We start from the raw sequence: 26,973 nt of genomic DNA on the forward strand, positions 1-26,973 counted from the left end.
TGTGTGTGGTCAGGCCTGTCATGTAACCTTTCATGACCTTAGTGTCTGCATCTGTAAAATGAAATTATTGAACTAGATTATATCTCAAGTCTTTCTAAGTTTTGAAATTCTGTCATTTTATATTTCTAATTATAAGTTGGGTCCTGTCATAGTTATCTAAGATTTTTAAAATAAACTAATTCCAAAAGTTATTGTTTATCTTTAATCATCATCATCCCAAGCAGGAAAGCTAAAATATTTTTAGTTTTGGAAAAATGACTTTAAAATGAGATTGGAAAGCGCTCTATGTTCTTCACTTTACAAAACTAGAACAAATAAGAGGTCCAAATGTAAATTTTGTAAAATCAATCTCAGGTTAGTAGGATTTTAGCTTTTGCCTTTTCCTTAATCTTCAAGTAAATAACCTATTTCAATGTTTTAGTTATATAACCTTGATTTTGTAATTAGCTATTAACATTATCTCTAGATAAAAAAAATAGAGGACCCACCCTGCTTCTAAACTCTTACAATCAATTATGTCAGTATTTGAACATAGGCAACTTTTTTATTGTTTATATTTACATTTAAAGAAGAGACTTTCCTATTCCTGCTGGGCTTATACATATCTCATAATCAGGTGGTTTTCCAGCAAATCAAAGGGGATCAGCTTCTCTTTATCACCATTTGGTATAGTCAAAAGGGAGTTTTGAATTATGTGGCCAGGACATGGTACCATTTCCAGGTCTGCTGTTAACAACCCATGTGACTGAGCAAAGTACTCAACCAATACAGAGCTTCAGCCTTCTCATTTGTAGAAGGCTTCCCTTCACATGGGGCATAGTGCATTGTACATTCCAAATATTTAGTAAATGTGTGCTTGACTCAACAGAACTGACTTGTGGAATTATTGTCTTAAATTCTATCCACTTTTGTTTGTTTTGATGGGCTACATCATCAGAGTTGGGGGTTGGGGAATATTACTTAAGGTAAAATAATTGCTTAGCAACCCTCTCTTCTGTGTGTTAACTTTAATTTCTTCATTCATCTGAAGCAGTGGCTTTAGAATCTTTATTTATTTATTTATTCATTTTTAATTTTTTTGGTCTTTTTAGGGCAGCACCTGCAGCATATGGAAGTTCCCAGGCTAGGGGTCAAATCAGAGCTGTAGCTCCCGGCCTACGCCACAGCCATAGCAATACCAGATTCAAGCTGCATTTACAACCAACACCAAGCTCACAGCAATGCCTGATCCTTAACCTACTGAGCAAGGCCAGGGATCAAACCGACATCCTCATAGGTATTAGTTGGGGTCATTACCAGTGAGCCACCATGGGAACTCCGGAATCTTTATTTTACCAAACAAACATCAGAAGTTGAGCTGATTTCATTGGAATAGGAGTGGACGGCCTACCTGGTTGCTTTCTCCTGCCCACCTCAATTCTCCTATCTTTCTATAACCCAGAACTTCTTGGACACTTGCAAACAGAGTTTAAAAATCATTGGTCATCTATAATCAAGCACTAAAACCATTTATGCAAAAGGACTTACTATTTAGAATGGCTCCCTTGAAATTGGGCTGAAATAAGCTTCCCATGCATTACCCTTCTATTACAGGAAAGTAAGAAAGGTTGCTTGCCAAATCTACATTGATCAACACTTTAAATTGCCAGGAAATTTCATTCACAGAAGTGATCCTTTTCTTCATATTTAAAGGTCATAGTCCAAAATCCTACTTGTTTGTAGTATGTTTGGTTCACAGTATATATAGCTGTCTATTTGGATTGGCTGTGTTGTTAACAAGTTGCAATTCCAGTTTGAAAGAGATCAGATAATTTATGCACACAGTGTTGCTTGATGTTAATAAAGGTTATTCCTCTGAGGAGCTCACCAAGGGAAATCAGTTTAACAGTTTGTCACCTGAGTCTAGGCAAAGGTGGAGAAAGGTGGGCACAGGGTAAAACCAGCAATGTTTTCAAATCTGATGTGCCCATTTCAGGATGTCCCAACTAATTTTTAAACTCCTTAGGAGTCCTCCCACCTCCAGTATCCCAGAAGGCAAGAGGACATGTTGCACAGTTCCAGGTGCTTAATCAATAGCTTTTATTAACTGCTGAAGGAAGTATTTGTAGGACTTATAGAAGTGAAGTCTGTGCTCACTAAATTTAATTATCTTGTCCTTGAGTGTTTTGGTTTTGGTTTTGGGGTTTGTTTGTTATTTCCTTTTTTGGCTGCCCAATGGCATATGGAGTTCCTAGGCCAGGGATCAGATCTGAGCCGAAGTTGCAACTTCCATCACAGCTGCAGCACCGCTGGATCCTTAACCCACTATGCCAGGCCTGGCATTGAACCACATCCTGGGGACACTGCCTGAGCTGTGGCACCACAGCGGGAACTCATCCTTGAGTGTTTTAAACTTTAAAACGCTTTTTCTGGGTTGAAAATCCTTGTTGTTTAGTCATACAAAGCCCCTAAATCCATCACATGCGTGCTGAGGACTGTCTAGTTAGAGAGACCTTTTTAGACTTCCAGCCCCACTCTTGGATGTTTGATCCCATGCTGTGGCTTACCAGCAGGTTTTGAGGACAGGCCACCTTCCTTGGGAGTGTTACAAGCCTTGCTGAGCTTCTCAACAGCCTTGCTGTTCCTGCCCCACCTGGCTCAGAACTATGTTCTGCCTGGCAGCTGCTGTCAGCTAGTTGAGTGACCTTGGACAAGTCAGGTCACTTACATTCTCTGAGTCTCTGCAAATGTGAAGATGAATTGAGTGTTCACATCTAGTTTAAACTCTTTTGAGTCTTTAAGATAGTTTAACTAAAAATATGTGTATTCTCTTTGAATTATGCTGATGAGTAAGTAGGATTATTTTTACACGGACACACACATGCACGCACGCACGCACACACACACACACACACACACACACACACACACACACACTCAAACACCCCTTTATGTCGGGATGTGCTACAGGGAAACCAAAAAATTAGAGCTGCAGGTTATAGGGAAAAAGTGAAATATACCTCTTTTTCTTCTTTTCCTTGGACATCAGATTCTTATTTTCTTCCACATAAAACTGACCACGCACACACAGCAAAGTAAATACTAAGTCTCATTCTTGATCATCCACAGCTTGAACTTGGATTGAAATTGTTTGCTCTCTGATCCAGAGTTTTTGGATGCGTGGCATTTCGTGTGAGCAAAGAAATAAACAGACTAAAAAGGTTGTAGAAAATTGTAGATTTAGTAGGATCCCTGAGATGATTTACTTTAGGGCTGGACTTAGAATGGCAAACAGATGCAAAGGCTTTTTCTGGCCTTTGTTTTCCAAGTTGGCTGTACCCGTGCCTACAAGAGGCCTAGATTTTTGGTATTCCCCCCACCCTCACCCTTTTTTTCTGAGTTTCTAGGATTCACTTTCAGAGCATGATATGTCTGAAAAGATTTGTCTGATTAGAAGAAAGTGTGCCCAGACACTGATGCCCTGTTATCTTGGATTATTCGTTTTATTAACTTTCCACTGTCCGAGGCAGGAGGACAGAGTACTGAATCTGGCATAGCCGGTGTTCAGCGTCCCAGAAATTTGGAGAAAATGTTGGGCCTTTCATCCCCCCTAGATGGCCATTAGGATGAAGGCTTTTTCTGGGAGGAGGTCCAAAATCATCTCAGAAGTGTAGGTTTTGGAGATTATTCAAAAGGGTTGCTCCATGGAATGTGAGACATTCCCAAGGTCAAATCAGTTTATTTAGGCAGGATTATCAGTAAACTACATGAAAAGGAAAGCAAGAATTCATTTCTGTAAACCTTAGCCTTTTCTGAAAACATGTACCCAATTTAAAAAAAGGGTAGTGCTTGTGAAATACTAAATTCTGTAAACGTTAGCATAATCTGGATTAATTTAAATAATTAACCACATAATGTACACAATAAAGAAAACAAGATTCTTTTTTAAAAACATTCTATGAATTTATATATATGTGTGTGTGTGTGTATAATTTGTTGTTGTTTTAGTTCCCAAGACTGATATTTCTTCAAGTAGCAAAGTGTTCTCAGGTTTTTTATTCCAAAAGAAAAAAAAAAGTTACAGATCAATATGTTTAACTTATTAAGTTTTTTTAATGCAGCAAATTTTATGTGCTTTTTAAAAAAAGTTTTCCTTGCTTTATTGTAGACTTTTAATCTGTTCTCCCATACCTGCTATTAGATCAAATGATAGAGCTTTAAGCTAAGGACTTTTCACAAAGTCCTGTAAATAACAGCCCTCTCTTCTCATTTAAAGCCAGCAGGACATCCCATCATGACTACCTCTTAATTAGATGATGTTTTGATCTGTGTTCCTATTCATTAATGCTTTGTTTTCTAGTGTCATGTCAGGGTACTATTTACCCACTAATACAATTTCATGACATATTCCTAGGAGGGTGGGACCAGAGGAGATTGTATTTGGCTCAGGATTTCCACTATATTGGTTGACATAATTTCCAGATTAATATATGAGTAAAAGTTCACAAGACTAGGAAATCCTTAATTTTAGGAAGTAAAAGAATCTTTTAAGAAAAGCCTGTTAAACACTTAGTAGAAAAAAGACTGATTTTCTTCATACCCTGCTTGTCTAACTTCCAAAGCATTTTTACTGCATTTGCTTTCCCTGAGTTGGTCCATTGTCTTCGCACAGCTCTCTCTGCTGCCGCTTCTGCAGTGTTGTGCCTGCTATTTTTTTCTAATATTTAATGCAGTGCATTTTATGTTCTTCCTTTTATTTCATTTTGTGTTGTATTGTGTTATGTATTTCACTGTTGGATCTAAATTGGGGAAGGGAATCCTGCTTTGTCCTTGTACTATAATGAAGATGGAGTTTGTTAATATAAATGTAAACTGCTGTCTTAGGTGCAACATCACATGAAGACTGTTTCATAATTGAATATGTTGGTACTAGATACATTTAGAAAATTACAGTCCCTAAACACCTACTCAGAGAGAGAGATGAACTTAATGGTTTGTTGTATCTAGTTTCATTTGAAAATATTTTAGAAGAATGATTTGTAAGAATATGTACAATGCAAAATAATGGTGGTAACAGTGGAACAGTTAAAAGAAAAAATATATTCAGCAATTACATTCAACATTTATTAGGATCTTTGTTCTTGGAAAGTTAGATATTTTTAAGGATTTCAAAATGTTGGTGGTAAAATTAGATTAGAATGAGAGGAAGAAATAAGTTTGCAGAAACACGTTGGACACATTACCTACTTTAGTAAACATAACTATAAAGTGTATTGCTTTTATTAAATTATCGGCCTTCACAGAGTGATAATATTTTTAAATGTGTATCGAGTGTGAAAAATGATGGGATGACTGCAATTTGAAATCTAGTTTCCTCATTTTGCTAAGTGAAATGAAGAAATATACATAAATACATCTTCAATTAAGAATGAAAAAGATTATTTTAAATAATGCAGGTGTGAAAAATGGGTGTCCAGTAAGAAATATATGAAAAGTGCTGGTGTTAGTGCTGCACTGCCCAAAATTTTCTTTGTCCATATCTAAATGTCCAATATTGAGAGAAATATTTCAGAAGTATGAAATATTTAGAACAAAAAGTCAGTGTACTCAGTAATTTTCTTATAATTACTTCAAAATTTATATGAGTGACTCTGGCTTCTTCAGGCTTAAAAAGAGGAAATCATTCACATTTGCACAAAAATAGTATGTCAAACTTGTTATTATTAATGTTTTCCTAACATAAATGTGTTATGTGATAGTTCATAGATATTTCATCAAAAACAGAGCTTTGAGATTATTTTTATTTTCCAAGATATGACATAATGTGACAGATTTTTAGGTCACACTATTTCTTTTTTTAAAAAAGTGACTGTTTCTTCTTCGTCTTTGCAAGATATACATTTCAAAAATAGAGATATGTTTGGTAATAGAAAAGACAATATTTAGGAAGAAGTTGTAGGATTTTTTAAAACATAAACATCCTCATAGGGTTGACCATGAATTTAACAAACTAAATCCCACCATTTGCCCTTTTAAAAACAGGGCTCCTGAAACCAGATAATTCTTCAGAAAAATTAAGTGTCCTGGGTACTACCTAGACCAAGAAGAAAAAGCAGGACAAATTGGATGTAAGAATGTACATCGCTGTAGTTAAACCACAATGGTCACTTGGCTTTTAGCTGTACTTGGCATAGTTAAAACTTGTGAAAGAGAAGGGTTAAAAAGGCTGAATATCTTTGTACCTTAATGAGAGAACGATTGCTGTAATAGTATCAAAGATAAACCAGTATATTAGGAACACTAAATGATAAAGGGTGATAATATGCCATTCTTGAGACTTCTTGGCTCTTACCTAACACATCAGAAAGTGATTGTTGAATTTTAAATAGCCATACAAATGGATGACATAGAAATTTAACTTTGCTTTGACCTTATTCTAATTCACAAGATGACTGCAAAATGACTTTGTTGCATCTGAATGTATGCTGGATGCTAAATCACTCCAGAGTATAAAATCTTTGTTTTGGCATAATGTTGATGCATAAACATTTGTACCCCATACTAACCCTATAAACATCACAATCCATCAGTACAATTACAAAAAAGATTGTTTGTTTTCACACTTAAAGCAGACATGAAATAGAGTGTCCTTAACTTAATCACCACCTTGATTTACCACATTTGCATATATTTGCATATTAATTGGACTACAGATTAAAATTGGTTTTGTAATTTTAATTAAGTGTCCACAAAGGTAAATGATTAGAACTGTTTAAAATACATTCTGACATAAATAGCAGTAAAAGCTTTTGTGATGATGTTTTTGTGGAATTACATTCAGAAAGTGGCCTTTTTATGATAGTAATTTTAATCTTAAATAGAATTATACAGTCAAACAGAACTGTGGATTCATAATCATTTTTTTCAAGATTCATTTAATATTTTGCTGATTTGCAGCACTTGATGAAAATGTACTGTAGGTTTAGCTGATTGCAAAATTAGGCCTCTAGAGCTGATAAACTGAGGGTTTAAACCCTCAGTCTTTAGATGCCTGTCATATGTGCTTGAAATATATATCTCATTCTGGGAGGGGAGAGGGGTGGGTGCGTGTGTGTGCTTTAATGGAATCAACTCATATAACCCTTTTAATGATACACCCTTTAAAAAGAGAATCACCTTAAGGGACCATCATATTCCCAGCTTAAATTAGGGAACATATAAAATGTTTAAAGGTCTCTTTGGCATATTATTCTGGTACCCAGAAGAACCGTCCCGGTGTTGACATAGGCCAAAATGTGCCGATTTAATAACAGGTCACCCTCCCTGGTGCCTTCCCTGTGGGGATGGCACTCATAGCATGAACAAGATCATTGTTGGGGAAATGCACTGTTTTTTCCTCAAAACCTGGGATACTTAACATGTGGCATGTGCTTTCTCTTACACTAGACAGAAAATTGGTTTTACCAGAAGGTTACTGGATGCCTAGCACCCCCTTCTTCCAGCTGGCATTTTCCTATTTGGATCATTTTAAATGTTGGATTCTAAAACCCTCCCCACTCCCAGCTGCCACCTTCTTCCCTGGCGGTACCCTAGACTCGGCTCCCTAATGCTTCCTTGCACCCAGCTGCTTCTCTGCCTAGCTCCTGGCGATTTAGAATGTGATGGAATAAAGAAGCCTTTCCCTGCTAGTCACCTCTGAACAACTCTTAATTGAATTTCCGTTATAAGCTATGATGTCCCTAAGTTTGCAACAAATTCTTCAAATTTGTTTTCCTCTCTAAAGTGTGTGTGTGTGTGTGTGTGTGAGAGAGAGAGAGAGCGAGATGGGCATGTGGGTGCACGAGCGCACAGATACACCTCCCCCATGCACATGTACAACAGGGTCCTTATAAGTTTATGAAGAACGTTCCAGTTAAACCTTTTGACTTTCTTAAATCAGAAGAGGGGAGATTTTCTTAGAAACAAATCATCGCATATTAATTTTTGAGAGTCAGTTTTAAAAACCTATTATTTTATCCTGGCATATTAGAAAGAGCAAAAGCTTGGAAATTTGCCAGGCAGAATTTCAAATCCCAGTCCTTCTATTTCCTAAGTGTGCCATGTTGGCAAGTTATTCTATCTCTCTCAAACCTCAGTTTCCTCTTTGTTAAATGGGAATTAAAAAGACCTTCTTCATTGGGTAATTGTGAGCCTTTTTTAAAATAGGAATGTAAAAGTATCTAGTCAGAGTGTTATCAGTATACTTGGTGAAAGTGGCCAAATTCAAGATATATTTTGAAGGTAGAACAGACCAAATTTGATGATGGAGAGATTGCAGGGTGTGAGAAAAAGATGGGGTGATAACAAAATTTTTGGCCTCAACAAGGCCTCCCTTCCTAATGTGAAGGATGGGGAAGACTATGACAGAAACATGTGGAGAGAAAGATCCAGAGCTGGATTCAGACATGTTAAATTTGAGATACTTTTTGGACATAGAGGAGTCATTTTACTTTGATCAGAAATTATTTTGTATGATAAAACCCTAACAAGTGTTTTGTGTGTGTGAGTGTGTATGTGTGCTTACGTTTGATCACACCTAATGCAAATTATACTTATGGAAAAGGATAGAAGGATACAGAATCCTAAATTAAATTTGAAGAATAAAGGACTTCATGTTGGAGTGCTAAAAATTTGTCTAAACTTAATGCTTTATTATTGACATTGCTTTAAAGTTTGTATAAGAGAGATTTCGATATATATATATATTTTAATTTATTACTCTCAATGTTTCTGGTTCTGTTTTCATATTCATTTCACTAGTTGAAGCAAAGTTTTTATGTGAACATTTTATTAGGCGATATGATACCCTAATATATGATCCAGAGAGTACAGTAAAAAGCAGAAAGGAAGTACCAAACACTTCCCCTCAATTTATTGGTTCAAAGATCCTGAATGAAATGCTCCCAAAAAAGAAGAGAGGGAAAGAATGTAAGGAAAAATAAGGAAAAAAAATGAATGAAAGGAAAAGAAAAAAAAAGTTCCTTGAAAAAAGTTTACAAGAGTCCACTTCATGCAGAAAGTAGTATCAACTTCGAGATTAGCATTGCCCAATGCTATTCACAGACCTTGACCTCCCTGAGTTTAAACCTGAGCAACTATGCATTAAGGAAATCTGGTCTTCGCTGCTCCCCATTCTCATTGCCACCATCTTTTAAGCTCTGTTTACCTCTGTTTCCTTCAACCTCGCACTCCCTACCCTTCCAACACATCTCTCCTTGATGGATCTTTCTTGAGTGTTCACTATGCACATTACAGTTTTTAAGGACTCTGAGAAGTTGTGCAAAAGAAGAAACCAGTTCCATGTTCTTTGACCCCGTTATCAGTCTGAGCCCAGGCAGGAAGCTAGGGCCTACTCAAACTTGTAACATGAGAAAACGTTAATATAAGAACTTTGTGCAAAAGGATGGGAGGGTTTCAGGAAGGCATCAGGGGAAAGTGCAGTACTCTGTTACCATCCCTGAGCCTGGAAGGACAAGTGGAAGGAATAATTACTAGAATCCTTGGAAAGCCACAGCAAACCAATTGCAGTCTGGCAGGGCAGGAACAGGAGAATAGATACCTGGAAATCTCCTGCCTGTTTTTCCAATTGGCTGAAACCATCCAGAACCAGAGGGCCAGGGAGCCCTTTAATAAGTTCCATTTGCTAGGGCACAGATCAGGATCTGGAAGGGGGGAAAGTGAATCTCCAAGCCACACTGAAGGTAGTGTGGTACAGCTCCGGTTTCCCAGATGCTTTTCTCAGGCAAGCTCACTATCAGTTTGTTCGTACCTTTGTTTCACTTGATTTGATGTGACACCTAATAACCATCTCCAGGGATATTACTCTGTGTAGCATAATTCAGAGTATTGATCTAAGCCAGTGCTCATCAAATGGGGGCCAGTGTGCTTGCCTAGCAAAACAGTTTTACTTTTTTAAAAATCAAGCCTGAGTAGATTTGAGTAAGATGTAAGCACCCCAACTTGAACATCAACCCCCCACTTTCCAATATGGTCATGCATTAGGTCAGCACATTTGTGTTATTTCCTGACCCTGAGGATTTTGAGTTGTTGGACATTGCTCTGGATTCTGACCCCCTCCCTCTTTTCAATTTCTTATCAAAATTTACCTGTTCTGGGTTCCATTTTCATTAGACCCAAATTTCCTCTAAAGAATAGAATAAAGCTCTTGTTATGAAAATTACCCTTGAAGGCTTAATGTGTCATTTTCCTTGGGTAACATATTTGAATTTGAAAAGGGACTTTGTGCCACATCCCCCTCTCTACAAATTTCAAGTGATGTGACTCTCTTGCCTCTCACATGTCAAACTTGTCTTAATCATTTTTAGTTGGCCAATACTGTGAGTTTCTACAGCCTCTGTATTGCTAAATAAAGAGAATTATGTGTGTTTTCCCAGAGCACAACACACTTTGAATTACCCTCAAATGTAGGTTCCCATGGATAACGAGCCAGAGAAGTAAAAAAGGCTAAGTTCACAGGTGAAATCCCTTACAGAGACCTCCAGGGAGACAGTATAATACTCAAATGTTATTCTGAAGAGTAGTTTTCTAAATAAGTTTAAGCTCCATGATAATTGGAAAGAAATGTTCTTTCCATTCAGACTGAATGTAATCAATCCGCCTTCTAATGCACAGACCACAGACCCTGTACTTTTCAGAATAAGGGTAATGTAGAATGAATGAAATCCAATGCTTTTACCATATCTCCTTTATCTCTTGCCAGAATCAGCAACGTCTACTGCTTTTATTCTTTCTTCTATAAAATGTCTCTCTTTTTTATTTTCTTCCTTTCCTTGTTCACTGTGGTTTTGGAATTGTGTTTCCTCCTTGACCAGTCAGTATTTTTGTTTTAATGCTTATGCTTCAATGAAGAATCAGGTGCTGATTTTTCCGTTTCTGTTTATGCTTGAAGAATGAAAAAAGGACTCTTACTGAATTAGTAATGAAAAATTATTTTTTATAATAAGGTCAACAAAGCATTATTACTGTAGGTCATTGGCCAAGACTCAGAAACGTTTTAATTATAGTGTATTTCTTACAACAATAATGACATTTGGCCTGTGTTAAATTTCCCATTAGCTTCTCTGCCTGATTTTCATTAGGTGCACCCTGAATTCAGGGCTTAGATGTTAATTTTCATGGCACGTGCATGTTTTATTCAGATTACTAGGGCACATTGATTCTTTTTCTTGAAGAAGTTGTGTTGTTAGGGAATGGCAATTTCAAGGAAGTTCTCAAAAGTGTAGAAATGGTTTCAACTCCTCAAGAGCTGTCAGGTACTTTTCTTTATGTTTTATTTTGTTGCTTAACCTCTAGAATATCCATTACTAAGATTCCTAAGATTTTGAGAGGTCTTTAAAATAAAAAGCTTCTCTGAGATAGTTTTAATATTCAAAACCAGTATTTTAACTAACACTAAACACTTATCTCACATATCAGAATTCCATTGATAAAATTCCAGAGAACTTTGTCAATCCATGTTTCCTCTGGATAAAACAAGTTGATGTTTAAAGAATAGAGGCATTTGGTATTTAATGTTTTTAAAAATACAGTGACCATGAAGAAAAACAAGTCTCCTTGGTGATAGAAAGTTGCAGTGAAGAGGCTTAAGCACTGTCATCAGAGTTATGTCTTTCTTCTTGTCCTTTAGAATGGCTTTTTCCATGTGGTAAGTAAGAAGGCCTGTGATTGATCCAGTCTTGTATTCTAACAGCCAAGTTGTCTAGTGAAAAGAGAGATCTTGTCCAGTAGCCCTGCCTGGCAAAAATGTCCTTGAAATGACTGTAATTAGCTAAAATAACATACCTGAACCAATTATAGCAGCCTAGAGCTGGATAGGTCCCTTCCCCACCTATCCCCATCTCCTCCCCCCACCTCCACTACCCCCAGAGAACTTGAAGGGGAAGGTTGTAAGAACTAGTCCTGGTTAAGGAGTTGTGGTTCTGTTCCTGAACCACACGGAATGAATTTATCATAGGACAGAGAGATTCTGTTATGAAGAGTGGAACCATGAGAAATATACTCGACTTCCTTCTAACTCCAGGTCTTATGTAGAAATTGAGGATCATAATTATCTCTCCCTATCTCAAAACTCAAAAAATGTTACCTGTTATTACATTGAAATGTGAATTTTAGATGTTATCATTTTTAGAGACAAATGATAAAGCCCTCATTAAAATGCATTATTTTTTTGCTATATTTATAAGTAAGGTGGATATATCTCTGAAGGTTAAATGGATGATTAAACATAAAACAATGTAATAACTTGCTGACATTAGGAGTTTACCCTGTGTAGGCTCTATTTTAAAAACTTCCCGTGGGGAGTTCCTGTCATGGCTCAGTGGTTAACAAACCTGACTAGGAACCATGAGGTTGCGGGTTCAGTCCCTGGCCTCGCTCAGTGGGTTAAGGATCCGGCATTGCCATGAGCTCTGGTATAGGTCGCAGGTGCAGCTTGGATCCCACGTTGCTGTGGCTGTGGTGTAGGCCAGCAGCTACATCTCCAATTCAGTCTCTAGCCTGGGAACCTCCATATGCTGCAGGTGCGGCCCTAAAATGATAAAAGACAAAAGGCAAAAAAAGAAAAACAAAAAAAAAAAACTTCCTATGTATTAACTCATAAACATAGTACTTACTAGCAAAGGTTCTAGAGTCCGGCTGCCCAAGTTTGCATTCCATAAATTTCAGGTCATGTGACCCAGGACCACTGCCTAGCAGCCTCTTTATGCCTCGGTTTCCTGATCTGTCCAACAGTAGTATTAATAGTAGCTGCTTCATACAGTTTACAGTGAAATGAAACATATCAGCACCTGGGACATAAGAAGCATTTAGTAAGTGTTTATTGAGTTTATTATTTATTATTATCTTCATCATCCCCATACTTTATTACCAGTTAGCAGAGTTGACCACAGTTTATATTTAGGTTTTAATTATACAGATATGCAAATGGGAGATTTTATTTTTATTTCAGGCCATACGATTAGCAGGGAAATTCAAAGAAAATGTAGAAATGGAAGCAATTCATAGATTCAAAAGTAGCTTTGCTCAGATGGGAACTAAAGTGTGTGTGTAATCATCCTTGTATACTGATGAGAATCACATCACCTAAGATACAGAATATAAATTATTAGAGTTTCTGGTATAGAATAAATACTTTGTTTTCTTCAACTTCTCAGCTATTAAAATGAAATTGGCTGATTTGAAAATATTTTGACCTTGTTTTTCCAGATTATATAAACACTGAAATTTTAAATATTCATATTTAACAAGGACGCTATATTGGGAACTATACCTTCAAGACTACGTAAAAGAGAAACTCATGAAAATACTACTTTATTATGTGATGGCATGATTCTCTAAAATTATTTTTCAATTGTGATTTACCTAAAGGTATGTCAAACCATGAAATTAGAAAAAAGTTTTGATAACTCATATTTTTAGAAAGAAATAGGCTTTATGTTTCATAAACATTTTGAGAGCTGTGAAATGGTAATTGTTAATTTGTTTCTGTTTACATGCTTGGACATTAACAGTTATTTTGGAGTCAAACCCACAGTATTTTTGAAAGCTTAATTTTCAATAATTTTCTTTTCTTGAAAGACAAGTCATACAATTTTTCCATGCAGAGACGTTTGGTTGAGAATGATGTAAAAATTATAGCTTAGCTAAATAGCTCCAGCCTACAAGAGGAGATTACAAATTTTGGTTGTGGGGAAAACCATTATTATGAGGATATCTGGATCTGATAGCAATTTCATACTTTGGTTTGATTAAGATGCTTGGATTAGATTATTCTTAAACCTACCTTGTCTGTATTTGCACATTACATATATTCATTATATTCAAACTTATTTTTTCAGTGGACTCCAATCCTATAGATCAATAAATTTGATGGAATTCTTTTCTAGTACTGCTTGGGAACTGATGAGATAAGAATTTCCAGAATGTAGATATTATTCCCCCCAAAATAAGAAAAAATTAAATGACATTGGGCGTAAGGTGGCAGATGAAGTTTATGTTCTGGTGGTGGAGACTGAAAGTAAGGTAAAATAATTTCAGATACTGTCAAGAGCCTTCAAGAAAAGAAAACAGGGAAATAGGAACAGTGTGATGGGCCAGTAGTGGTGGTAGTGGGTGGTAACCAGAAGGTGTTCTGGGTAGACTTCTCTGAGTTGACATTTCACCTAATTCCTGAAGGATAAGAAAGCAGTTGGGAAAGGAGTGTCCCCAACAGTAGAAATAACAATGAACACATTCTAAGAGTAGAGATAGCCCCAGGTGAGAAGTGAGAAGGTGAAGGAAACAGGCCTGCTGAGTGGGCATGGCTTTGTGTTAGTGATGAGTTTGGAGTCACTCTAACTTTACTGGAAAGTTGAATAGAGGTGAGGCAGGATTTGATTAATTGGTAGACTAGATAGAAGATTTTGATCATAGTCGAGGCCAAAGATCATCCAAATGCAAATCCTTCACTCCTTTCCTTCTCATCCCTAACTGATTTTTTTCCTCTGAAGACCTGTAACTCACTGTATTTCTTTTTTATTTAGCCAATATTTATGAAGCCAATGCAGTGTGCCAGATGGTGTGCTTGATACTCTGATAAAAAGATGAATGGTATTATTCTTTTCCTATCCTTAATGGATAGTCTTTGTTTACTTGGGTACAGTTGGAGTCAAAGTAGGACCTAAATCTTCCTGAGGTAGACGGGTTAGCCTGAGCTATGGTTTAAAGGATGAGTAGAAGCTGACCAGGTAGGCAAGAGGATTAGTGAAAAAACAGTATTTCAGGCAAAGTGTCTGAGAGTGAGTGTTAAAAAATAGGGGCACAAATATCTATGATGTGTTCAGTGATAGCCAGATAGTTTGGCAAGGCTGTGATATGTATTGGGATGAGTGGAGATGAGGCTGGCTGAGTAGTCAGAGGCCAGAATCTGAGGGTTCTGTCTGCTGTACTAAGGGGTTAGCTGTTACCCTATAGGATACTGAGAGCCAACCAGATATTTGAGCAGGGTAGACACAATGTTAACTTTCCTTATTATATGTTTGAATGTTATGAAGTTGAATTGGAGAAAACTATTAGAAGGTTATTGTATAGTTGAAGTGAGAGGCTAATGGCCTGGATTGGAAGAGGTGAAGGGACAAAGACACGGTATTGAGGAGACGGTGAATCTTGGTCGTTCATTGGGCAGAGATGGCTAGGAGGGAGAAGGTGGAATGAAAGGTGACAGAGAGTACCATTCAAGAGGATAAGGAAGTCAGGAGAAATGAGCAGGACTTTTGGGAAAAGTTTTGAATTCAAGTGTTAGGAATGGGAGGTATGAACACCTCTGGATATACCCAGTGGGAAGTGGAATGCAGGTATTAGAGCTCTGGAGAGTATCAGAGCTAAAGATGCAGGTTTTTAAACTTGTCACAGTATGAGTTGCAAGCTAAACCTTGGTGTTCTTTGGAGTATGTAGATCTCTAAAATATGTTTTGTTTAATTTGCACTGTTTGTTTTTATTTGAATCAGTGTTTCAACTTCCACGAATTTCACATAGTAATAGATAGCAACACTATGCTGGGTTAAGAAGGGCAGCACCCATAGATAGAAACTAGGATGCTCTTTGTGTACCAGCAGAGTACCCAACCAACTCCCTTCACCTATTTATGTTACCTACTTAGCCCCTATCGACATTTGAGTTTGAAACTCCAGGCGGAGTACATAGAGTGATCAAAGGATCAAAGATCTAAGTCCAAGGAAAGACTTGGACCCTGGAAAAGAAAAATCCCAGGAAGGAGGAAGCGCTTTTCCTAAAGTTTTTGCTTTGCTTTTTACCTTCCAGTTTTTCTCCCTAGATTTTTTTTTTGTAGCCTTCTCGTTGATTTTCAGTAGCTTGCTCTCTCCGAATAAGTAATCTATTTTGTCTCTATTAGAAAGTCTCTTCCTTGAAACTAGAGCCTCGCTATTCATCCTGTGCTACCTGGATGTTTCCATGTAGGAATTTCTTTTCAGCACTTCTTGGAAAGTTTTTCAAAATACCGAATCCTGAAAAATATTTATTTGATAAATCTGGAAAGAAGTACTGTAGCTTTCTTGATATTATTAAAGTTTTAGAAATCAACATAGAGATGTTATTGGTTAGATGAAATCTAGTAGAGTCATATTTTAAAGTAAGGGCAGGAAACACTGAGACACAGGGCTCACAGTCAGATTGCTATTGCTGGGGACTGGAACCAGGGAGCCAGGGAGGTGAGTAGTCAAATCACTGTGATCTTTTGAGCATTTATTTAATTCTTGGTCCCCACAGGAGACTGGAAGCTCCATGGAGGCAAAAATGGTGTGTCTTATGTCTTATTCCTCTTTGTCACCTTGCCTTGTGCACATTTTGGCCTCTCAATCATTTGATGAATTACAGGTAGTATTAGTTTAAAGTAGGAAGGATAACAGTTTTTAGAGAGAGCAGGATAACTAGGTGGATAGAGTTGTCCAAGAAATTTTTTCAATACGTTGAAAGTGAGTTTTACAACTTTATTATTTCTATTGATTTAGTTACCGTATAGCCAGTGAATTTGCTTCAAGTGGCAACACACACACACACACACACACACACACACACACACACACACTCACATGTTTTTCTGGCCAAACAGAGAAATTCAATGTCATGCTCACCTTGTGTTTAAAAACAATTTGTAGGCAATGTGGATGCTTTAGGACCATTATTAGACATTGACTCTAATTGCCTTTGTTCAGGTATTACACAAAGGTATAATATTGGGTAGATCTCCAGATGGAAGTTAAACCATCTTAATATACAGAAATTCACCTTGTCAAAAATTTCTCAAGAGAGAAAGAGAGATTACTTTACCATTACAGAATGTTTTATTGGAAGACACTTATGATGGTATTATTAAGTATTTTGATAAGTCTTGATTCTTCAGCACTGCTACCTCTCTGACATTTTACTTACTCTATTTTTCATAGATTGTCAAAGCCAGGCCTGCTGGGCTTCCTCCAGAAAAACTTTGATCCACTTTAGGACTTGAACTTGTAGACTTCACTCTCCTGATCATTCTGTGACCCAACAGACTGGGCCAGTCCTAGAGAGAGAGAGTGAGGATTAAGATATGACCATTTAGTCATTCAACTCCTGCTGTGCACTTATTGTATAAGTGTACTGTTCTTGGAAATAGACCTGTAGCAACACATACAACAATCCAAATTCTTTATCCCCTCAAGGAGCTTCTATTTTTGTGTGATGGTTGGAGGGAAGAAAGGCAGAAAATAAACAAGTAAAATGAACGTAAGATTGCTGAGAAGTGCTATGGAAAAGAATGAAGTAGGAGAGGGGCCAGTGATGCCAAAGTTTGGGTTGAGGATTTGATTGGCCACCATCATGAACTGGCTGGCCTTTGTATTCATACATGTTTTGTTCAGATTGCACACTCATTAAAAATAAACCAAACTGGAATTAGTTCCCAACATTTAAAAGCCTTGACATTTCACATAAAAGTCCAAATTTCTGGCTTTTACTGAAAAGTCAGAACATATGGTGGTGTTCTAGCACCAGCTAAAGTTGGGTGCTGGCTACTCTGTTTAAACATAGCATTATAAAACTAGTATATAATAAAGTTTATCTAAGTATAGCAATACTTAGACAATAAAGCACTTACTGTATGTTAGGAGCTGTCCTAAGAATTTGACAAGGATTAGCTAATTTAATCTTCAAAAAACCCTCTGCAGCAGATTCTAAATTGAGGCACAAAGAAATGAGGTCATTTGCCCAAGATTACAGAGCTATGTAGGTGGCAGAGTCAGTAGTTAATCCTAGAAGGTCTGAGACCTTAGTCCGATACTATTACATGTCTGCCTTTTCCATTTTGCCACCTGGTGAACTTTGTTTATTTAAATTTTGTTTGTTTTAATTTTGCGGCTGCAGCTGCAGCACAGGGAATTTCCCAGTAAGGGATTGAATCCAAGCCGCAGCTGCAACCGTCACTGCAGGTGTGGCAACACCGGATCCCTTTGAACCCACTGTACCAGGCCAGGGATTGAACTGACACCTCCGCAGGGACCTGAGCTTCTGCAGTTGGATTCTCATCCCACTTTGCTCCAGCAGGAACTCTGTTTGTTTATGTTTGATGAGGCTGAAATTCCAGGTCTCTCTTCCTCAAGATCTAGAAATTGTAGACCTGTAGATAGACCTTGTCAATAGATCCTACTCAGAGGGTTAGGGGCTAGTATTATGGCTGACACATCCCTCTGTTGCCCCCACTTGTCTGCCTCCTGCCTCCTGCATTCACCCTGCCATGGTGAATGACCCAGTCCTTCTGCCTCACTACCTTTCTGGCTTTGCTCCCCCCAGTTACCTTGACTTCCTCACAAATCCTACAATAAAAATAAAAGGACTTCAGAAACTGCATTTTGCTGAGTAAAATATCCAGCACAGGGCGAAAAATGAAAGCTAATTTTTTGCCTCTTTCAATTCCGTTTTTAAAATATTCCATTTGAGTCATCAATTTTAGCAGATAAAACCCTGTGAGGTTTGTCTCTGTGTATGTGTGCATGCATGTATGTGTGCCTTTGTGTTCCTGCGTCTGCTTCAGGGAAGTGAGTGCTTGTCACCACTTAAGTGGTGGTGTCTGACTTCAAAGGACAAAAATTATCCATTACCTGTATATTAACAGTGAGGAAACCTAGCAACAATAAATATTTAGCAGTGCACAAATCCTCCTTTACCTCATTTACAGACTGATTGGAAGGTTTTCACAGCTCAAGGGACTGAAACTTGGCATCTACTCTGCTAGCCTAAGTTCATTTTTTATCTTCTTCCTTTTCACAAGTTGTTTCTTAGTTACAGAACATCAAACATAAGTTGGATGTAGTTTCAAGCTTTTAGGGGCCAATTTTGGATTTTAACATCTCTTATTAAACAACAGCCTCCAGAGACAGATATTTATTATAAAACAATATCTTTAAAATTCATATTATTTTCAGTCTGTTTGATCTGTAGTTACCACACTTGTCAATGTTATGAACTAATGGAAGAATTCGCCTTCAGAGAAAGCCAAGCATGGAAGGGGGGGTGAATGGCACCACTAACACTGGGGTGAGGACTGGCACCTTGTCTGTAGGGAATCATCTCAGGCAGAGATTGGGGTACGGGTCTCAGGACAGCTGAGCTCAGGGCAGTGCCTGTGGGCAGGAGTCAGGAGTAGAGGCCCAGAGGCTGTGTCAGCCCCGTAGTCCAGGCCAGCTCAGCTCCAGAGATCAACAGTTTTCAAGTAACACAAGGCAGAAATCCTCACAGCCAATTCCTTTTTGACCCTCAGTCCACACCTCTTTAGCATTTCTTGAATAAGCTGTGATTTATTCAAGAACATGGATGTTGGAAAGGTTTTCTCCCCCTTGAGGACTCTGCTGCTTATTAGCCATGTGACTTTGGTTTCACCTACTTAACCTCTCTGAGCTTCTGTTACCTCTTCTGTACTATAAGGATGGACTAAATGATCTCTAAGGTACCTACCAGTTCTAACATTCTGGGAGGCTGTAGACGTCAGTGGGAAAATAAAATTCCCTTTATAGTTTTCTTTTTATAAATCTATTTATTAGAGAATAAGCAAAGAACACTATCTATGCTGAATCTTGAAATTTTAGGGCTTTTTTCTCCATTTCTTCTAAGGGCCTGCACCTGAAAGAGGATATTTTGTTTTAGCATCTCTTTTTCTTTTCTTTCTAAAAGTTGGTGGAATGGCTAGAGTACAGCTTTACCTAAAATGGTTTGTTTCTTTCCATTTCCTTGATGCAAAATGAAATGGCCTTAATATTGCTGCATATGCTGAAGGGCAAAATGTTTATGGACCCTCAACCTGCCCTCGGCTAAATGAGGCCCAAAGGAAATACTTCTGGTGAACTTGTTTTTGGCTTTCATGATGCAGAGTTGCTGGACTAGAAAGAGGAGCCTGGGGTTGGAGGCAAAGACCTGGTTTCAGGTCTCAGCTCTGCCACTCTGAACCTCAGAGTCTTCATTCTGAAAATGAAGATGAAAACAACATCAGGTTGCAGTGAGCATCTATAAACTATGATGCTTTGTTCACGTCCAAGGTACTGACTGTTACTAAGCTTTCAGCAAAACAGTACACATATGCTTGTATATTTAAAACTAAAGTTGTATGGGGTTCTCTTGTAGTGCAGTAGGTTAAGGATCCAGCATTGTCACTGCAGTGGCTTTGGTCACTGCTGTGCCATGGATTCATTCCTTGGTGCAAGAACTTCCACATGCCACTGGCATGGCCAAAAGAAAATTTTTTTTTAATTTTAAAAAAAAGCTTTATGAAGCATACTATGGGCAGTTCATTTAATGTTTTCTTTTCTTATGCTCTATTTCATTTCTTTAAAATGCTAATAGTGACCCACTAAATTGATTTTGTGACCCATTAATTGGTGCCCTGACCTGGCACACAGGTGATCATTTTATTTTTCCTTGGTAATACCTGAGTTTAGACATGAATATGTCTGTGCAGTATCTCTGCATGACCAGGATCACCTCCCTGTATGTCCAGAGCCCATGTTTATTCCTTTAAGGGAAGGGAGAGAACACAAGCTTTACAGTCACAGAATGGTTCCAGCTGGGGGACTTAGGAGCTGGGTGATTTTGAGTTATTTAACCTTTCTGTATCTCATTTTCCTATTTTTTAAAAAACTGGTAGAGGAGTTCCCTTCATGGCTCAGCAGCTAACAAACCCGACTAGTATCCATAAGGATGCGGATTCGATCTCTGGCCTCACTCAGTGGTTCAGGATCTGGAGTTGCCATGAGATGTGGTGTAGGTCACAGATGTGGCTCTGATCCCAAGTGACTGTGGCTGTGGTGTAGGCCAGCAGCTGCCCCGATTCGACACCTAGGCTGGGAACCTCCATATGCTGCAGGTATGGCCCTAAAATAGCCAAGAAAGAAGGAAGAAAGGAAAAGGAAGGAAGGAAGGAAGGAAGAAAGGAAGGAAGGAAAGAAAGAAAAAGAAAAAGAAAGAAAAGAAAGAAAGAAAGGAAGGAAGGAAGGAAGAAAAAGAAAGAAAGGAAGGAAGGAAGGAAGAAAAAGAAAAAGAAAGGAAGGAAGGAAGGAAGGAAGGAAGAAAGAAAGAAACTGATAAGAGTAATATATATCTCAAAAGAGTAAATAAACATATGTGCAGTGCTTAATACAAAATAAGCACAAATTAAGCACTCACTTAAATGGTGGCTGTAATTATTTTGCCATGCTTCTTTCACTCTTCCCTTCAAGATATTCTTTCCAGCCATTCTCAGGTTTGTATACTTGACCCCTGTAATAGTGCAGTCATCTCCTTGCTGGCCTGATAGTTTTGCCACCAGACCAGTTCATCTTGCGTAACAAAACCAGACTAACTTCCCGTAAACACCACTCTGTTTCATCACCTCACATTCCTGGTTTTATCCTGTTATCATTTTCCAGTTTCCATATAAGTCCTGTAAATCCAGACTCTTGAACCTGACATTTCTGACTCCTCTCACTGACATCAGCATGATATTCATTCATTCCTTCCGCAAACCCATTTCCTGAGGGTCTCCTAGGTGCTGACAGGGCTCAGCTTCTGAAGACTCAGCAGGGATCACAGTGTGTCACCCACCCTTTGGAACAGTGAGGACATAGGCATTAAACAAGTAAACATAATTATAGAATGTAACACTGTATATTATTTGGGATGGTTATAAATGATAGGAAGGAAGAGAAAGCAGTGTAAGGGAGGATAAGATGTAATCTTCTTTTGCCTGCTTTAATCTGCTTTAATTCCAGTGATGTCACACCAGAGTTTGTGGCTACTCTCTCCACCCATATTGTCCCTTGCCTTTGCTTTGCCCTTCAGGGTGCTGCCCATTCTTTACAGCCCTGTTCAAATCTTCCCCACTCTGCAAAACCCTCATAGTCACATCGACTTCCTCATGCAGCATTTGCTATCTCAAAACACTTTTTATTCTCCTTCGTATTATTAGCCCTCTTTTGATGTGTTTTTTTTGTTTGTTTGTTTGTTTTTGTTTTTGGGTTTTTTTTGCTCTCATTAACTAGATTGTGAGGAGAAACAGCATGTTCTTTTTTGCAACTCTCACGGTCCTATTATGATACCTTTTTCATGGTAATGATCAGGGAAAATGCAGAGTTATTGGTAAAGATGTGAGGAAATGGATGTTTCCATACCTGGTTGTTAAAAGTATTATTAAAACAATAAGGCAACTGGGCAATTTCTGTCAAAATGCATAATGTGCATGCTTTATGACCCAGTAATCCCATTTACACTTATCTTTTCTAAAGAAATACTGGCAGAACATCAAGATGAATATGCAAGGATGATTATAATCTTGAGAGCATTTTTGAGGTAGTATTTTAGAAATGAACTAAATATATTAGTATAGATTGTTATATACACCCAGTGGGATACTATGCAGTTGTTAAAAAGAAGGAGGTAGGTCCGTATTTACTGATCAGAAAGATGCCCTTGATATGTTGTTAAATTTTTTAAGAAGCTGAAGAACAATTTTGAAAAACGAAAACAAAATAAACTCTATGTGTGGGTGTGTGTGGGTGTGTGCGTGTGTGTGCACTGCTTAAAAAGAAAATGAACTAGCTTCACCAATACAGCTGACTGCCAACAAAAAATGAGATTTAAGTCTATTTGGGGAAAGATTTCTAGTTTTCTATAAAAGTTTAGTAAACATAAGCCTCAGTTATTGTCATTTAAAACAAGGATAGAGGAAAATTGAATTTTAAAAGAATTAATTGCCCTTTTTGTCTCAAATTTCAAGTTGTATGCTTTACAACTTTATCATCTTCACCGTCACCATTATTAACTTTTAATCCATTGAATCATAAAGGCTCCCTAAGCAACTGTTTTAATACTCTCCCCACCATTCCCACCAGGTAGATACCCAGCCAATACTTGGCTTCATGTAGTAGTTGAGAACTTACTATCCATGAAAGTAACTGATTCATTTCTGGACAATTCTGATTATTAGAATTCATTTTTCTCTGGAACCAAAATCTCTCTCCTTATGATTCCTTCATTGTTCTTACTGCTTCCCCTTGGGGACACATAGAACATTTTTCTCTTAATAGCCTATCTAAAATATGAAGGCAATTGTTCATATTCTAATACTTTACCCTATTCTCTACATACAGTGAATTTTTAAAAAATCTTCTAGTACTTCTGTCTTGTCAGCAGAAAAACAAACATAGGACAGTGAAAATAATCAGTATTAAGTTGATTAGGACTTAATTCCAAATCTAGATTTTATGATTATTATTATTTGATAATAAGATAATATCGATTTGTGGCTCTCTATAAATATTCTAAATTGTATGCTTCTAGAGGACAGAATTTTTGTTTTATAGATCTTTATTTCCTTCTCTCCCACTTCCACAGTACCCATGATATAGTTAAATTTATTATGTGTCTACTACGTTTTTTAGATGATGTAATTGTATCCGCCTGTGTATACAGTAGCTTTCTCTTGATATGCTAAATATAATATTTGGCTCTCAGGTATTTCAAGTTTAAGGAATATTGGTTTCTGATATTTTACCATGAAGCAGTGTAAGTCTGCTGACATTCTGTGTGTGAAGAGGAACTCCACAATATTACTTTAGCTATTAAAGAAGAGCCTTTTGACAAGTAATTATTAATATGTAGATGTAAATAGTCTATATCTGTTAGTCCTAGGAAGGGAAGCTTAAAATCTCAGAAAGTTTCTATTGAGTATCTTTGTATAGTTGTTAAATGTCTTTATACTAAGTTTGGATTTAACTCACTGATAGTTAATGTCCCGTTAGTAGATAGTACTCATTGTTTTATTTATTATGTATATATTTTAACCAATTACACATATATTTTACATAACTTCTGTGGCCATTGCATTTTATTGATAATAATGAAAATAAAATATATTGCTTGGAAGAATAATTTCTCCAAGTCATGCACATATATCTTCATTTTTTTTTCTATTTTTTAGCCACTTACTACAATATTGACAAGCATCTGATTGTGTGGCCTAATTCTAATTTTAGATATAGGCTACTTCACAAGGAGATGGATATTTGCAAGAGACTAAACAAAATGTGTAATGCTGTGAACAAAGGAAACAGCAGCATGTTTTTACTGTAAATTGTCTGTTGTCATAAACAATAATTATCAACACAGTGTTGGTATCATGATACTGTCTTGGCCCTCGTCATTCAAACTATTACTTTTTCTTTTACTATGATTTCTTTTGGGGGGGGGGAGCCCAACAACTGTCAATCTAATCATTATATTCAGTCTACATTACCAAGCAAAACATATTTACAGCTAGATCTACACTGTTTTTACAAGTTTATTAAAAACATGTGTTGCCCAGTGCCAGGAATAGCTACAGCAAATGCTAACACCAGTAGGCAAACTGTCTCTTCAGTTTCTTCTGAAGATAGAGTTGCCCCATCACTTTATCTAGTAGTTATGAAGTAGTTGTTCCTATGTGAAAATGTATATTGCACGGAAGACCCTGTGTGTGTGTGTGTGTGTGTGTGTATTAGAGAGAAAGAGTGTGTGAAGGGCAGTAGTGGGGGAGGGGTGTGCTGACGAAGGGGAGTGGGTAAGGGAAGCAGTACCGCGGCACTCATTTATACTGCTGACCCAGGATCACAGGCCAACAACTAACAAGACAAAGTTAAATCATGGGACTTTGGGCTCTTTGGTTTATTTTAAAGAAACATGGCATTACCATGATATCCTTTAAAGCTGCATTTAGTTTCTTTGCAGAATTTTACTGCATTTTCAGTAATCCTCATTGTAATAATTAATTTGTATAATTATCAGTTTACTGACCCTCCACACCGTTCCACCACCCGTGAAGAGCCTGTAGACATTACAGGGCTCTTTCTACTTTGTTTGCCACTGCTCCCAACATAGAGTGAGAGCTCAATAGGTGCTTGGTATGTGGTAAAGATGTGAAAGGAAGAAAGGCCAGAGGAAGGCCCATTTTCTACACTTGGTGTGGAATCCTCAAGAGCTGCTCTGTCCTGCATTGTTCTTTCCATTCTCTGAATTCCTTTAATCCATGCATATTAATCACTCAGTTCATCACTCAGCTGTATAATGTAATACGTCCTTCCCTAGCTGTTTGAGGTATGTACATCTAGCTCCACATCAGTTTATTGGCTCCCCAGGGCCTTTGTATTATTTCTTTTCAGCAGCTAATCCGGTGAAGCATCCATTGGGCATTTAGTACATACTTTGTGTCTTCACTGTGTTAAAACAGATTTCAAACCAATGTGAGAAATAGCATTCTATCATCTGGTCTGAAACATCAGCTTATGTCATTCTTCAAAGGCTCAGTGAACTTCCTAAGAATTAATCCTGTGGCATAAAATGATTTGATATTTCCTTAATAGTGAAGATGTAACTTTCTACAAGTTACAACTGCTTTGCACTGTTGAGTTATTGATAACGGATTGGTTTTGCATCTCTTGATGGAGGCACATCAAGTTAAGTTCAAGAATGAGAAATACAGTTTCAAAATAAAAAGCAAATGTCAATTTCCTTGTAATGGTCTCTTACTACTTCTACTACTACTAGTGGTAAACTCCAAAGGGTGCTACCATAAAATGTTTAAATAGCATCAAATACCCACTTACACATATTGCTGTCATAGTTATTTTACACAGCTTGTTAAACTGGTCTAACTGCTTGTTTCCTTTCTGAATATATATATTTGTTCAGGCATATTTAGAGATAGTACACTGTTTACACAGAAGGAATCCTGACATGTCTTGTCCTTAAAATCCTCTACATTTGCAAGGGACTGTAATTTTCAGTTAAGTAGCTTTTTTTTTTTTTTCTTTTTGTCTTATTAGTTTCATACTGTGCTTTGAGTATAAGGATTAAGTGCCTCATTGCCTCTCTACCAAGAAAGGTAGTTTGAGACAAATAGGTGAATGGCTTCACAAATGGAGAACAGAAATCTTAATCTTACTGTGTAGAGTGACAGAAAGCCACTAGCGTTCAGTTAGCTTCTATAATACACATAAGCCAGTTGACCCCATACTCCACATACAGTTTCCTGGACATTATGCCTTCTCTGTAATTATTTTAATCTTTATAATGAAGTGCTTATCAAATATTCGACCAAAAAATCAAGCTGGAAGTTTTACATGACATCATAGAATATTGTTAGGAATATAAAGAGGTGACAGTGATACGAGTTGTCAGAAAACTACTCTGTTCCACGTGAACTAGAACCCAAGCAGCATTTTAGAAATCTTCAAATCATGTAAATTCTATCCCAAATTAGAGACATTTGTGGGATCCTCAAATCCTTGCATGATGAATTCATCATGAATTTCAGAAAGGTAAACTGGTATAAATACTGATATAAATATTGTAGGTGGCTTATAACTTAGCATAAAAAAAATGAAAGACTTTGTCTATGGATTGCATAAGTGCTGCCTTTGCCTTCCTGCCTCTGCCTGCTCCTGACTGCCTTTGGATGGAGCTTTCAGGATCTCTTATCTAATTATGGCAGAGGACTGTAGTATTAACTACTTTCCAATAATATTTAATGAGAGTTAACCGGGCAGCCTTCTAAGAAAAACCTTTTTTCTTTAGACTTTTCTGCTTACTTTTCTTTATTCTGTGATCTTACCAGGTTTTAAAAAGAATTAAGCTCACTTACTTCAAAGTTGAAGAGTCATTCACGTTGTTTGGGGTGACTTTTCTTCTTAAAATATGCTTATCATATTACGTAGTTTTAGCATACTTATGTAGAAAAATGGGGGTTTTTTTGTTTTGTTTTTTTGTCTTTTTGCCATTTCTTGGGCCGCTCCCATGACATGTGGAGGTTCCCAGGCTAGGGATCAAATCGGAGCTGTAGCTGCTGGCCTACACCAAAGCCACAGCAACACAGGATCCAAGCTGCATCTGCGAACTACACCACAGCT

At 37.4% G+C, this 26,973-nt stretch overlaps 1 protein-coding gene across 19 annotated transcripts in view; it reads left to right on the forward strand.

Moving 5' to 3' along the window:
* Window positions 1–26,973, forward strand: part of GTDC1 (glycosyltransferase like domain containing 1) — a 427,341-nt gene that overhangs the window by 232,139 nt on the left and 168,229 nt on the right. For 2 of the 19 annotated variants that reach the window (XM_084998908.1, XM_084998909.1), the window contains exon 2: window positions 13,243–13,404. The exons of the other annotated variants lie outside the window; for them this stretch is intronic. The gene's annotated coding sequence lies outside the window, so the exon portion shown is untranslated. The remainder of the gene's footprint in view (window positions 1–13,242; window positions 13,405–26,973) is intronic. 19 annotated transcript variants of the gene reach the window in all.

This window comes from Sus scrofa, chromosome 15, assembly GCF_054392235.1.
Source record: "Sus scrofa isolate SSC_HxYL_T2T_F1_AM1 chromosome 15, Sscrofa_HxYL_maternal_Yorkshire_Landrace_v2.0, whole genome shotgun sequence".
In the NCBI taxonomy this organism is placed as follows: Eukaryota; Metazoa; Chordata; class Mammalia; order Artiodactyla; family Suidae; genus Sus; species Sus scrofa.